At 43.7% G+C, this 15,552-nt stretch overlaps 1 long non-coding RNA gene across 2 annotated transcripts in view; it reads right to left on the bottom strand.

Moving 5' to 3' along the window:
- Positions 1 to 3,455: 3,455 nt before the first annotated feature.
- Positions 3,456 to 15,552, bottom strand: part of LOC112443455 (uncharacterized) — a 29,970-nt gene continuing 17,873 nt past the window's right edge. For both annotated transcript variants that reach the window (XR_009492316.1, XR_003031827.2), the window contains one exon: positions 3,456 to 15,545. This is a non-coding gene — a long non-coding RNA (uncharacterized lncRNA). The remainder of the gene's footprint in view (positions 15,546 to 15,552) is intronic.

The raw sequence follows: 15,552 nt of genomic DNA, 5'->3' as shown, positions 1-15,552 counted from the left end.
TCTCTCCTAATTATAAGGTAACGTCAATGCAATTCACTTGAAAATTTCAATGATTATTTTGGGAAGTAGAAATTTTAGAAGTTGGAATCTAAAAATGAAAATGCATGACAGCAGCTAAGAACATTTGGAAAGCAACTGAGTAATATCAATGATATAAGAATACACTATATAAATCTAAAATAAAGCTACCTAGGACCAATGTAGCCACAGGAAATAATTAATGAAAAAAAAATAGAATTATGGAAACAGATGTGCACATGGAAATGTAGCATGTAATGGTAATGCCATTTCCAGACAGTGGAAGAATGAAAGTGTGTTTAGTCACTCAGCCATGTCTGACTCTTTGCAATATCATTGACTGTAGCTCACCAGGCTCCTCTGTCCATGAAATTCCCCAGGCAAGACTACAAGAGTGGGTTGCCATTTCCTTCTTGAGGGAATCTTCCCAACTCAGGGATTGAACCCAGGTCTCCCACACGGCAGGCAGTTTCTTTACCATCTGAGCCACCAGGGAAGAAGGCTCCCCAATGAATGATTTTAGAGAAAATGTTTATACCTTTGAAAATTAATTAGAGATCTACTTCAAATTCCAGTTGGACTAAAGATCTAAACCTAAAAGATATCAAAACAACTGGGTAAAATGTATGTGAATATTCTTGAAACTCAGGCAAGGTGATGCTGACACATAATAACTTAATTCCAAAGACATGGAGGAAAGGACTGTTATCACGTCCACCTAAATTCTTCTTTTTAGTTTTTAAAGAAAAAAATAACACAGTAAAAAGTCAAAATTTATATAAGGAGAAAAAACCTTGAGGGGTATCAGGGATTAATATTAAGGATTAAAATATAAAGCCCAACAGACCCATACAAATGTTAAAAACCGTACTAAGACTTTGACAGTGTATAAATGGACAATTCATGATACAATTACTCACATTCACATGCTAGCAAGGTAATTTTCAAAATCCTTCAAACTAGGCTTCAACAGTATGTGAACCAAGAACTTCCAGATGTATAAGCTGGATTTAGAAAAGGCAGAGAAACCAGAGATCAAATTACCAACATTTGTTGGATCATAGAAAAATAAGAGAATTCCAGAAAAACTTCTGCTTCATTGACTGTGCTAAAGCCTTTGACTGTGGATCACAGCAAACTGTGGAAGATTCTTTAGGAGATGGAAAACCATATTAGCTTACCTGCCTCCTGAGAAACCTGTATGCAGGTCAAGAAGCAACAGTTAGAACTGGACATGGAACAATGGACTGGTTCAAAATCAGGAAAGGAGTACAAGGCTGTATATTGTCACCCTGCTTATTTAACTTTTATGGAGTGTACATCATGCAAAATACTGGGCTGGATGAATCACAAGCTAGAATCAAGATTTCCGGGAGAAATACCAACAATCTCAGATGTGCACATAATATGACCCAATGGCAGAAAGTGAAGAGGAACTAAAAAGTTTCATAATGAGGTGAAAGAGGAGAGTGAAAAGCTGGCTTAAAACTCAACATTGAAAAAACTAAGATCATGGCATTTAGTCCCATCACTTCATGGCAAATAGGGAAAAAATGGAAACAGTGGCAGATTTTATTTTCTAGGACTCCAAAATCATTTTGGGTGATGACTGCAGCCATGAAATTAAAAGATGCTTGTTCCTTGAAAGAAAAGCTATGACAAACCTAGACAGTATAATAAAGAGCAGAGACATCACTTTGCCAGCGAAAGTCCATACAGTCAAAGCCATGGTTTCTCCAGTAGTTGTGTATGGATGTGAGAGTTGAACCTTAAAGAAGGCTGAGCACTGCACCAAAGAATTGATGCTTTCAATGTGGTGCTGAAGAAGACTTCTTGACAGTTCCTTGTACAGCAAGGAGATCAAACCAGTCAATCCTAAAGAAAATCATCCCTGAATATTCATTGGAAGGACTGATGGTAAAGTTGAAGCTCCAAAACTTTGACTACCTGATGCAAAGAACTGACTCATTGGGAAAGACCTGGATGCTGGGAAAGACTGAAGGCAGGAGGAGAAGCGGGCAACAGAGGATGAGATAATTGCATGGCATCATCAACTTAATAGACATGAGTCTGAGCAAACTCTGGGAAATGGTGAAGGATAGGGAGACCTGGCATGCTGCAGCCCATTGGGGTCACAAAATCAGACAAGACTTAGAGACTGAACAAAATGGGGAACTTACAAATGACTAATAACAAGGAAATATATGCTTGGCCTCACTAATAGTCAAGAAAATGCCAATTAAAATGAAATTATAAACCCTTTTCTCCACACATGTTGATAGAAATATAAAGTATCATAAACTTTTTGGAGGTCAGTAAAACCCTAGGCGATAGTAAAGTACAGGGAAGCCTGGTATGCTGCAGTCCATCACATCGCAAAAAGTCAAGCACGATAGAGTGACTGTACAAAGACAGCAAAAGAGTTTAAATGCGGGTCTTCCCTCATGGTCCAGTGGTTGAGAGTCTGCCTGCAATGCAGGGGATGTGGATCCCTACTCTGGGAAGATCCCACGTGTCATGGAGCAACTAAGTCTGTGCACCATGAATACTGAGCTTGCACTCTAGAGCCCCAGCTCTGCGGCAAGAGAAGCCACCGCAGGGGGGAACCTGAGCACTACAGCTAGAGAGCAGCTCCCTAGAAAGTCCACAAGCAGCAATGAAAACCCACCACAGCCAAAAATATTAAATAAACTAATTAAATTAAATAAATTTTCAAAAAAAGTGTAAATGTGCATATCCTTTGATAGGGTAATTTAATATTTGTAGAAATAAACTCCCACTTCCAGTATTCTTGCCTGGAAAATTCCATGAACTGAGGAGCCTGGTGCGCTGGATAGTCTATGGGGTCGCAAAGAGTCAAACATGACTTAGAAACTAAACATGTGTGCAAAATACTGTTATTGACCAAACTTCTCCCCACCCCAAATTCATGCTGAAGTCCTCATGCCAGTATTTGAAGGTTGGGCCTTTCGGGGTAGTTAGGGTTAAGTGAAGTCAGGAGGTTAAGACCTCGTATTGGGATTAGTGTCCTTGTAAGAGGAGAAGGGCCAGAGCTCACATGCCCTCTGCCACATGAGGACACAGTGAGAAGGCATCTGTCCGCAAGCCAGGAAGAGTTCCCACCAGAACCTGACCACTCTGGCACCCTGATTCCACACTCGCAGCCTCCAGAACTGTGAGAAGTCAGTGTCCGCTGTTTAAGCCCCCAGCCTGTGGTATTTTGTTTTGCCAGTTGGAGGTAAGACAAATATTCAAGCAATTATACATTTGTTATATGAATAAAAAGACAAATATTCAAGCAATTATACATTTGTTATATGAATTATACATACAAATATATGAATACAAATGTTCAATAAAAAATTATTTGTAATAAAGAAAAAAAATTTTTAATTTTAATATCTATCAAAAGAGAAATTATCAAATAAATCGTGCAGCATTCATAATATGGGATTCTGAGCAGTTGTGAGAGAGAATAGGAGAAATCCATATGAAAATGGAGATATAGCCTCATGATACAGTTCTAAATGAAATAAAGCAAGTTGCTAAATAGCATTTTTGTCATTTTTAAAAGCTTATGTTTCTATATATACCTACCTTTGAGTGTGTGTGTATGTGGGGGTGTGTGCACACAATCTGAAAGCCATCTGGGAATAGTAATGTGAGCCCATTCATGCTGGAGAACTGAGTAGGGAGCAATATGTGAAATAACAAAGTAGCAAGGAACAACTTTACATTCTGTTTTCTATCCTTCTGTGTTGCTTGGCTTTCCATAATGAATATATATTATTTTGGCAGTTGTTTCGGGACAAAATTTAATGTTTGTCGGTTCCATTCCCTCCACTCACAAGAAAACATTTAGCGGTTTTTCGTTTTGTTTGCTTTTCTTCCTCTCTTCCCCCAAGAACAAATCCTTGCAGCATGGTCTCCGGGGAGCTGGTCGTGGAAGGAGAAAGCAGTGTTGGGGCTTCAGGCCGCCAGAGGATGTGGCTGGCGGGGAGTCGAGCTGAGCACTCAGGTTCCTGCCTCACCAAGGATGGGACGACATAGCCCCTCCACAGCCAGGGAGTCTTAGTCAGCTTGGCTGTCGTAAAATCACACCACAGACCAAGTGGCTTAAACAACAGACATTTATTTCTCACAGTTCTGGGGGCTGAGAAATGCAAAGTCAAAGTGAAGGTAGATTCGGGTCCTGAAGCCTCTTCCTGGCCTTGCAGAGAGCAGACTCTTCACTGCTTACCCACATGGCAGAAATAGAGGGAGAGGGCAAGCTCCCTGGCACCTCTTCCTAAAGGGACACTAACACATCAGGGAGCCCCACTCTGAGCCTCTTACATCGTCTTTGTTTTAAAGTCTATTTTGTCTGGTATGACTATTACTACTCCAGCTTTCTTATAAATTCCGTTGGCTTGGAATACCTTGTTCCTATCCCCTTACTTTCAGTCTGTAAGTGTCCCTAGGTCTGTGGTGGGTCTCTTGTAAACAACATATATACCGGTCTTGATTTTTTTATCAGCCCAGCTAGTCTATGTCTTTTGGTCAGTGCATTTAATCCATTTACATTTAAGGTAATTATCCATCTGTATGATCCTATTACCATTTTGTTAGTTGTTTTGGGTTTATTTTTTTGTAGATCTTCTCCTTCCCTTGTGTTTCCTGCCTAGAGAAATCCCTTTAGCATTTGTTGTAAAACTGTTTAGTGGTGCTGAATTCCCTTCCCAACAAATGGGAATACCATTTGTTGTAAAACTGTTTACTGGTGCTGAATTCTCTTAACTCTTGCTTCTCTGCAAAGCTTTTAATTTCTTCATCAAATCTGATCCAGAGTCTCACTGGGTAGAGTATTCTTGGTTGTAGGTTCTTCCCTTTCATCACTCGAAATATATTGTGCCATTCCCTTCTGGTCTGTGGAGCTTCTGTTGAGAAATCAGCCGATAACCTTATGGAATTTCCCTTTGTTATTTCTTTTTCCCTTGTTGCTTTTAATATTTCATCTCTGTCTTTAATGTTTGTCAGTTTGATTCCTATGTGTCTTGGTGCATTCCATCATGGGGCCCCACTCTCATGACCTCACCTAATCACCTCCCAGAGGTCACATCTTCAAACATTACCATAACTGGAGGTCAGGGTTTCAGCATATGGATCTGGGGACAAAAATATTCAGTCTATAACAAAACTCTTTCTTCATTTTAGAATACAAGAACCTGGAGGAGGATAGAGGACTTTAGTGAGAGCACATGCACCCTTTAGTTTAAGTGATATACAAGTATGCCTTCGAATTTCTGTGGTTTTTTTTTTTTTCTTTTTAAGTGAGATACTGATCCAAGTATTCAAGCCTTGGCTATTATAGGTCAAAGTTTCAATATTTAATGCTTTTTAATGCTTAAGAAACAATATTTTTAAGTTTATTGGCTTCAGGAACGAGCAGCAGAAAGATCTGGGATATGTTTTTTAAAATGAGTTGGAGCAGGAGGGTGTTAGGAAGAGTTTCCTTAAATATATTCCCTTCAAAGAGCACATCCCAAAGACAGTCCTAACCCAGTTCCACAAGAGGATTAGCCTTAATGTGGGAATCCACTGTATGTGGATTAAAGAGATAGGAATACCAGACCACCTTACCTGTCTCCTGACCTGTATACAGGTCAAGAAGCAATAGTTAGAACTGGACATGGAAAAACAGGCTGGTTCAAAATTGAGAAAGGAATATGTCAAGGCAGTATATTGTCCCCCTGGCTATTTAACTTATATGCAGAGTACATCATGTGAAATGCCAGGCTGCAAGAATCTCAAGCTGGAATCAAGATTGCCAGAAGAAATATCAACAACCTCAGATAAGCATATGATACCACTCTAATGGCAGAAAGTGAAGACAAACTAAAGAGCCTCTTGATGAAAGTGAAGGAGGAGAGTGAAAAAGTTGGCTTAAAAACTCAACATTCAAAAAGCTAAGATCATGGCATTTAGTCTCATCACTTCAAAGCAAATAGATAGGGAAAAAGTGGAAACAGTGATAGATTTTCTCTTCTTGGGCTCCAAAATTACTGTGGATTGTAACTGCAGCCATGAAATTAAAAGACACTTGCTCCTTGGAAGAAAAGCAATGACAAGTCTAGACAGCATATTAAAAAGCAGAGACATTACTTTGCCAAGAAAGATCCGTGTAGTCAAAGCTATGGTGTTTCCAGTAATCGTGTATGGATGTGAGAGCAGCCAAGTCAAGATGGCAGAGTAGAAGGACCTGTGCTCATCTTCTTTGAGAACACTAAAATCTCAACTAGCTGCTGAACAACAATCAACAAAAGGTTGTTGGAACCCACTCAAAAAAGATATCCCAGGTCCAAGGACAAAGAAGAGGCTGCAACAAGATGGTAGGAAGAACTCAATTATGCTAAAACCCAACCCCATACCTGCCAGAGACTCTAGGGAGGCTTGAACAAAATCTTGTATGCGCCAGGATCCAGGGGAAAAGAGCAGTGACCCCACAAGAGACTGAGCCAGACGGATGTGAATGTTGGACCGTAAAGAAGGCCAAATGCCGAAGAATTGATGCTTTCGGATTGTGGTGCTGAAAAAAATACTTGAGAGTCCCCCGACTGCAAGAAGATCAAACCAATCAACCTTAAATATTCATTGGAAGGACTTATGCTAAAGCGGAAGCTCCGATACTCTGGCCACCTGATGCAAAGAGCCTACTCATTGGAGAAGACTCTGATGCTGGGAAAGATGGAGGGCAGGAAGAGAAGGGGCAAGAGAGGATGAGATGGTTGGATGGCATCATCGACTCAATGGTCATGAGTTAGAGCGAACTCTGGGAGATAGTGAGGGACAGGGAAACCTGGTGTCTGTAGTCCAAGGGGTCACAAAGAGTCAGACACTACTTAGCAACAGACAGCAGCTGCATGTACCTAATAACCTTTCCCTGCCTGTCTAGCATTGTGCTAGTTATGTACCATACTTGGGAGAATCAAGACGATAATCACTTAGATTACTTCCTATAGGGCTTAATTCTCTCCAGGTATCAAAAGGCCAGCTGACCTCTAAGAGTAAAGAAGGATTTCAAGCTTCAGCCATTACACTAACAGAAGGAATACACTCAATAATGAAGTGCTAATTAATACTTAAACAATGAAAGAAATTAACTAAGAAAATAATAATTAATAGCAAATACTGATTGTTAACATAGATCAGACACTGTGCTAACTGCATATCTACACTATGAGAGAAAAATGATTTTCCCATTTTACAGATGAAAAAACATTTAAAATGCAGTGTTATACTACCATTTTGGACATAGGAAAAGTCATGTCAACCTTTATGGGAACAGAGCCCACAGAGCTGGGGTATTCTCTGGGGGTCAGCTGCACATTGCCTGGGCTGCAGACACAAAGTCAAAGCAGGCAACGGTGGGATATAGTCCTTCTGGGCCCCCAGAGAATGACAGGCCAGTAGAGTATGTATCAGTAATGAAGGACACCGGCCTACTACAGCAAACATTTACAAACTCACCCTGTGCCAAGAGAAGTGTTAGGCACTTGCTGCAGAACACCAGCTTTCTTCACAGTACCTAACACTTCTTGGCCACCAAGGGCCAAGAACTGTTCTGGACACTGGGGATGTGATGGTAGAAAAGCTGGCAAGGCCCTGCTCTCCACCAGAGCCTCAGCTCGTTTCTTACATTCCCCCTTTTCCTGAGACAACATAGATGATCTTAAAGTTTCTAAATCTGAAGGCACCAAGGAGTTCCCAGAATAGCCACAGTGGGTTCTCCAGGTGACTCCTTTTTCTCAAGTATATTTACTTATTCCTAGGACCTCCAACACTTCCTCACTGAGTTTTCCTTTAAGCAGCTCTCCCCTCCTTCCTAGACCTAGTACTAACTCTGCCCAGACATGTCCTCTGTTACCACCACAGCGGAGCTGGCTAGGACTCTGTGCTTTCACTGGTGAAACCACCCACCAGCTCATCTCCCTAATGCCAAAGACAGGTTTCTTCAATACGCCCACTAACCACCAATGCCAAGCAGATCTATCTAGCACCCAGATCCAACCACATACCTCACCATCTTGACTCTGTTCATCCAAATTCCTCAGTGTGACATTCATTCCTTGTGACCCAACCCAGCCTGTCCACCCTCCTAGCCCATAATTAGCCCATCATTGTCTGGTCCAGGATGCCGCACCTCCCACCTTCCCCAGCAGATCCAGCTGTCACTTACCCGACAACACCCAGACCTGTGCCACCTCCTCCAGGAAGCCACGTCTGACCTCTACCTCATACTGAGAATTCTGTTGTGTGGAGTATTTCCCACACTAGACAAAATTCCATGGAGTCAAATATTGTGCCATACTAACTATTATTCTCTGGTGCCTAGAGCAGTAACGGGCACTTAGTAAGTGCTCAATAAAGATTTGTTGAACCAAACTAACATGATCCCTGCCTTCTTCTATACGTAGTAACCAATCCTTCACTCAGATCCAGAAATAGTCCCACAGCGACTTTCTCCTTGTTCTATAAAATTAATTTCTCAGTGACCAAAGGCATAATTACCAGAATGAGATGACCAGAAAACTCCAGCTGAAATCTCTGGCCATGAGCGGTCCTGTATCTTATTTCTCTTTTAAGACCTGTATCAACACACAGCATCCATCCCCAGCACCTACCCTCAGCTCCACATCACTGTGGCCCGTGTCACCACACTCCTGTTCTTCCATAAACCTCGAGATCTGTGGAGATAGTCTTTGATACTACACCTATGTAATATCAATTCATCCCTCTTTATAAAACACTAAGATATTGTCATGGTAATCGATTTTTTGTGTGTGTGAGGAGGGAGAAGTCTCCAAAACATTTTCCTGAGGGAAAAGAGCAAGCTACAAAATTATAAAAAGAGACTTCTCTCTTTTATAACAGAGAAATCCAGCCTATTCTATCCAAATCCTGCATAGTACTGGATATGGTAACCCACTTCAGTAGTCTTGCCTGGAAAATTTCATGAACAGAGGAGCCTGGTGGGATACATTCCATGGGGCCACAAAGAGTCAGACACGACTGAACACACACACTAATGCACACACACACTCCACAGTATAACCTTGTCATTTCTTTTTAAAGCCACTATCTCTTTGTATCCCCTTGGTAGCTTGTTTCCAGTCATTCGCTATTATAAACAATTTTTCAGTGGACATTGTATACTCCCTCCTGTACACCTCTGCAAGGCTGTCTCAGAGGTATGGCAACAGGGAACTGCTTTGTCAAATCATGGGATATTTTAAATACATACTGTCAAATTGCCATAATAATGAAAGGCTCATTTCTTAATATCATTGTCAATTCTTAGTATTATCAAACTTTAACATTTGTGTCAGTTCAGTGAATGTTAAATAGCTGTTTTGGTTTTTCTTTTTCTTTTTTTGTATTGGTTTTGCATTTTCCTAGTGAATATGGACATTTACAAAATACTTAAGTAAAACATATAAATAAAGATAAATGAACATAAAAATATATATTTATTTTCTTATTATATTACACATTCAAATTTTGTTTGTGATCTTTTTCTATTGGGATGTCTGTTTCCTCTCTGTGGATGTATAGGAGTTCATTACATACCCTGGATTCTCATTTTCAATTTTCTAGTCAGATACAGTATATATTGTAACTATTACCATTGGTAAACATAATTTTAACATTGTTCAAACAAATGATTTTTATTTCTGGTTTTTGCCTTGTGAATCTTATTTTAGAAGGTCTTCCTTTTCCCTAAGGACATAAAAATGTTTTCCTATATTTTTGTTTGTCTCCAGCTTTATTATTATTATATTATATTATATTATATATTATATTTATTATAATTATTTTTTTTATTCTCAGCTTTATGAGTTTCAACAGCATAGCTCCCCCTCTGGTGCTAGACCACACATCCTTCCAATGAGATGGTTTCCTTAGCCACGTGCTCCTCAGCTGGCATTTCCTGGGCCAAGGCACACCCAGCAGGTCTGCTCCCTCATCACTATTAAACCTACAACCTCCCAGCAAACCAAGTCCCAGCCTCAGTGAGAAAAGTCAAGGGAAACATTCCAAGTGGCCCTGCTGCTTTGGGTTTTCTGGTTCTGATTTCATGGTCCTAGTGATTAAATGCCTCCCACACCACCCACAGAGGCTGGAAACCTAGGAACAGCCCTGGGACTTAACCAGTAGGAGGTTCATGTGATGCCTTAAAAATGTTTTCCTGGCAGAGGAACACATCCCCACATAACTCAGCAGGATGGGGCGGCAGTGAGGGGTCTGAAGAACCTTGGCAGATTCTGTCATAGCCAGGATCATCTTTCCAAGAAGAACTTGCAGACGCTGTTGGCTGCCAGGGTGGTACTGAGCCACCTCCAGACTAGAAAACCAATCCATATGACCATATCTCTCCTCCTTGTTGGGTCAGAGAAACATGCTCTATACCTCAAGTGCGTGCCAACTCTATCAGGGTCCCCCTTCCTGGAGCTGGGCAGGCTTTAGACCACTGCACATTTTCAGCAGGAGACACCTTCCCCTTTGTCATAAGACAATTCCAAGACTTCCAGGCCTCAAACAGAAAGAAGCACCAGAGTCTTCCTTCCAACAGCAACAACAATCCTCATGAGGTTGGCTGTTATTATCATCCTAGTTTGCAGGATGGCTGCTATACCTCCAGATGACAGCAAGAAGATGGAAGAGAGGAGAAGCAGGTAAAGAGGAATGCGAAACAAGCAGCTTTGGGTCAGAAACTCTAGAAGTTTGATTATCTGTCATCTGTCAGAACACTGATCAAGGGCAGCAAGATACCCTGACACTTCTAGGGCCATCATGTTCCATCCATTTGAGCTGGAGTAGTCACTCACCCTCTCAGAATCAAGGAATTCTGCCACCTAAACAACTGGGACTACTACAGCAGAAAGCAAGAGAAACGAGATGCTGTCCGAGAGAGACTAGCCAGTGCACACAAGGAGAAATTGGGGGGAAACAGAACTATGGTAAAGGCGTGAATTCAACCGAGTGGTAACCAGAGATTTCATCACAATTCCACAGGCAGCGCAGCAATGGAGGCTCGATGTGGGGAGTGCCCAATGGCTGGGATGTTGGGGACGCCAGGGATGCTGGAACCCTACAGTTACCCACATGCTCTTTTCAGTGTGGAGCAGACCCTGGAAAGCTAACAGTGATGTGAAGAGCAGAGTCCAACCCACAGAGAAGGACTGGAAAACTGGATCAGGGTGTGTGGGCTCAGCTAAGTAGGTCAAAGTGCAGGGCTAGGCAGCAGCCTCAGGAGGAAACCAGAAAGCAGCCAAGAAGCCAAGGCAGAGCTGATCACCTGGCCCAGGGAGACGCAGCTAGCATTAGAGATGGAAGCTGGGACTTAGGAGTCAGGCAATGACCAGGATCGCCTCCGGGTGTAGCCCAGGATTTCTGAGAGCAAGGCTTGGAGCAGGACAACCAAGTCTAGCCTCCATCCTAGGGGTGGGGATGAGGCTTTCATAGTACACTCCACCCTTGCTGGATGTGACTAGGTCCTGTCAAAGTTGACCTCAGTTGAGCCAACACGGCTGGAAGGGGAACCCAGGGAAGAGGGGCTAACACAGTCCTCACAGCTCCCACTCACGTTCACTTGCTCATCAGCCTCCTTCACACCCATTCCTGTGACAGAGGAGACAGCCCCTCTCCCTCCACTCTCTCTCCATGTGCTTCTCTGTGTCTGTGATTCTAGAGAAAGGTCCAGAACAACTGCTCTCCCTTCTTTCTCTTCCCATGATGCCCTTCCCATCCTCTTGACAGGTTGTGCCAGATTTGGGCACCCTCTGGGTTATTTCTACCTCCTTTCCTTTCATCCACTAGGGTGTGGAGAGAAACTGGAGTCCAAGAGTTGTCTGTGCTTCAGGCCACACCCAGCAGGGCCCACTTCCCACCTGGAATTCTGACTTGCTGCTTGGAGGTGCAACAGCTATCTTTTCAAGCACCTTAATGTATTTATTCACTAAAAACAAACTTTCTTCTCTGACTTTGTCATCTCTTGCATACTGCAGCTCAGCTTTCACTCTCACCTTTTAGTCTCCCCAACCTATTCCATCTAACAGAATACAGCATATTAGTTATGAAGACCATTTACCACAGAACAGGAAACAGTAAGGCACATTGCCCATGGCCTCATGCATTTTGGAGTTCTCATTACTAGACCATATAGAATGCAATTAAGACACTTGCTCCTTGGAAGAAAAGCTGTGACAAACCCGGAAAGCATATGGAAAAGCAGAAAGATCACTTTGCCAACAAAGATCCATATAGTCAAAGCTATAGCTTTCCCAGTAGTCATGTATGGGTAAGAGAGTTGGACCATAAAGAAGGCTGAGAACTGAAGAACTGATGCTTTTGAACTGTGGTGTTAGAGAATACTATTGAGAGTCCCTCGGACAGCAAGGAGATCCAATCAGTCAATCCTAAAGGAAATCAACCCTGAATATTAATTGGAAGGATTAATGCTGAAGCTGAAGCTCCAAAACTTTAGCCACCTGATGTGAAGAGCTGACTCACTGGAAAGACCCTGATGCTGGGAAAGATTCAGGGCAGGAGGAAAATGGGCAATGGACAATGAGATGGTTGGATGCTATCACCAACTCAATGGATAAGAGTTTGAGAAAACTCTGGGAGATAGTGAAGGATGACTTAGCGACTAAACAACAGCAACAACAAACAATAAAGAATAAAGAGCATCCTGTTGCTGGTAGATTTATCTGAAATTGCTGGAGTAAGACATCTTGCTAGGATTTGAGCAGAGGTCTGCTCCGTTGTGTGTGCTGTTCAAACAAAGCAGGATCCTAGATGTTTTCGCTTCTGAGAGACAAAGCACAGGACCCCTCTGCCCTTCATGGGAGTCCACAAACTGCCCGAGCTGAGGACTTCACATTCAGGGGGCGAAAGCACTGTTGTGCTTACCTTGTTTTACATTCTTTGAGAAAAGGAGGGAGCTTACTCAGGTTATAACCTGAGGAGCCACTTCCTTGGCAGTGAGAGTCTCAAATCAGCCATTAACGTGATTTACAAGCGTATGTGAAATAAACAGCAGGCAGAACAGGTGCTTCTAGCCTCTCCTACAAAGGTGCAATGACTCTATGGAAATGCACTTTATCATTTGTAAAGGACTCACATCCAAGAAAGAAGGCAATGGCACCCCACTCCAGTACTCTGGAAGATCCCATGGACGGAGGAGCGTGGTGGGCAGCAGTCCATGGGGTCTCTAAGAGTCAGACACGACTGAGAGACTTCACTTTCACTTTTCACTTTCATGCATTGGAGAAGGAAATGGCAACCCACTCCAGTGTTCTTGCCTGGAGAATCCCAGGGACGGGGGAGCCTGGTGGGCTGCCATCTATGGGGTCGCACAGAGTCGGACACGACTGAAGCGACTTAGCAGCAGCAGCAGCAAAACCTCCAAGAAAACCAGACTTTTCAATACATGAGCACAATTACCTCCTTGTCAGTTCAGTATTTTATAGAATACCTACACTCCCCAGCCTGTTCCCAAATGAGGAAACCGTGAGCCACAATGTTACATGCAGGGTTATATAAAATGAGATTCTCTCCCCATAAGTGGGGAGGAAGCACAAGTTGAAAGAACAGGTAGCTGTTTGATGTCAACTGCGGAAACAAAAGTCTTCTAGGACAACTCAGATTCTTGTGAAAAACGATTTGTGACAGCAGGACAGGCGATGGCTGCCCGCCTCTCCCTCTTCCTGTTCCTCTTCTGTCGGGTCACCACAGGCACACAGGAGCAGGCAGAGCAAGCAGCAGTGGCCAGGGAGGTGGGCTGGCTCAGCTCTGGCTTGCAGGGGGTGCCAGACCAAAGCCCAGGGCTCCAGCTGGGATTCTGGAACAAGACCGAGTGTCATTAGCTCTTTTCTGAAGGCAAAAGCGTCCGGATGAGGTGACAGGAGAGCCAGGTGGCTCCGTCCACAGAGCAGAGGGGGCTGGAGAGGCCTGCTGGCACCGCTCTGCCTCCCTGGACTCCGGCCAAGGCCTCCAGCCACAGCCTGAAGCCTGGTGAACCACTAAGGGCCGGCGGGAACCGATGCTGAAGGGCAGGCTTGGGGTAAAGAGCAGCTTCTCACTTGGAGGGGAGAACCTCCTGCCATTTATCTGGCCTCCTGGGCTCCCTAGCTCAGTCTTTCCCCATGGCCCCCTGCCCGCCCCTCTCAGCCCTTCTCTCCCTCGAGAAGCACCTGCGCTGGGGGATACAACAAAGAGAGACCACCACGGGGGCTGGAGTCCGGCCAAGGCCTCGCGGTGGTCCTGCGATGGCAGCCTGCTCATTACCCACTTCAGCTCAGGTGTCAATCTGGTTTAATATCAAGGAGAAAGTGCAGGTGAGCCGTGGGCATCCAGCGTTGGCGGTGCAGCCTCCCCCAGCCTCTGCTGTCCTGGCCACCAGGTCGCTCCTCTTTCTGAAGCCAGCACCCTGTCCTCAGCTCCCACTGATGGCCCAGGGGCATCCTCACAGCTGCCCTGGAGCAGAGGGACAGACGGTGTCAGCCGCGGGCCACCTGCTTCAGAGCCCCTGCATGCCCCCTGTGCTCAGCCAGGTTCCTCTGCCGTGAAAGCGGCCACCCCTCCAGATTCAGCCTGGCACCTCTCCTGTCCCTCTGCACAGAAACAGCCTGATGCCAGCCAGCTCCACAGGCCTCGCACCGGTGCCTGTGCTCGCCCTGCTGTATCCATGCTGCGGGGGCTCGTCTCTGTTATGGAAAACTCTTAAAAGCAGGGGAGGGAGTCTCCCAACTCTAAGTGGGGAGCCACCAGCACACATGCGGCAGGTCTAGCGCATGTGAAGGATGCAGAGCAGGACCTTGAATGTACTAGTGCGTGCAAGGAATCGTCACTTTCCTTTTTCTAGTTGTCATTATGTTTTCACCCTCATCCGTGTTCAGGTGTCAATGAAAAATAAATAATAAAGAAAAAAACATACAAAAATAACAAAATACATTAAGCAAAGGTTCCCCTGTTTGTGTATATCTGTCACATCTCTTTCACAATTTATACTCCATGAAGACAGAGACTGTTTCATTTGGTTTGTCAAACATAGGTGTTAATATATTATAAACACCTGGTCAAAAACCAATACGAAAGAGAATTTAGAAATGCCACCTCTGCAAAGGAAATTCTTCTAGGTAAGTATCCAGATCTTTTGTTGAGTCAGTAATCTGTGGGAATAAGATTTTCAGTAGTGTTCAGCCTGAAATTCCAAACCAGTATAAATATTGATCAATTCAATTCAGCCACTCAGTTGTGTCCGACTCTTTGAGACCCCATGAACCGCAGCACGCCAGGCCTCCCTGTCCGTCACCAACTCCCGGAGTCTACCCAAACCCATGTCCATTGAGTCGGTGATGCCATCCAACCATCTCATTCTCTGTCGTCCCCTTCTCCTCTTGCCTTCAATCTTTCCCAACATCAGGGTCTTTTCAAATGAGTCAGCTCTTTGCATCAGGTGGCCAAAATAAATATTGATAAATCTCCTGAAAT

The sequence above is a fragment of the Bos taurus genome, chromosome 22, assembly GCF_002263795.3.
Source record: "Bos taurus isolate L1 Dominette 01449 registration number 42190680 breed Hereford chromosome 22, ARS-UCD2.0, whole genome shotgun sequence".
Classification (NCBI taxonomy): domain Eukaryota; kingdom Metazoa; phylum Chordata; class Mammalia; order Artiodactyla; family Bovidae; genus Bos; species Bos taurus.
The sequence above is the reverse complement of the archived record's forward strand: the minus strand, read 5'-3'. Positions and strand labels throughout refer to the sequence as shown.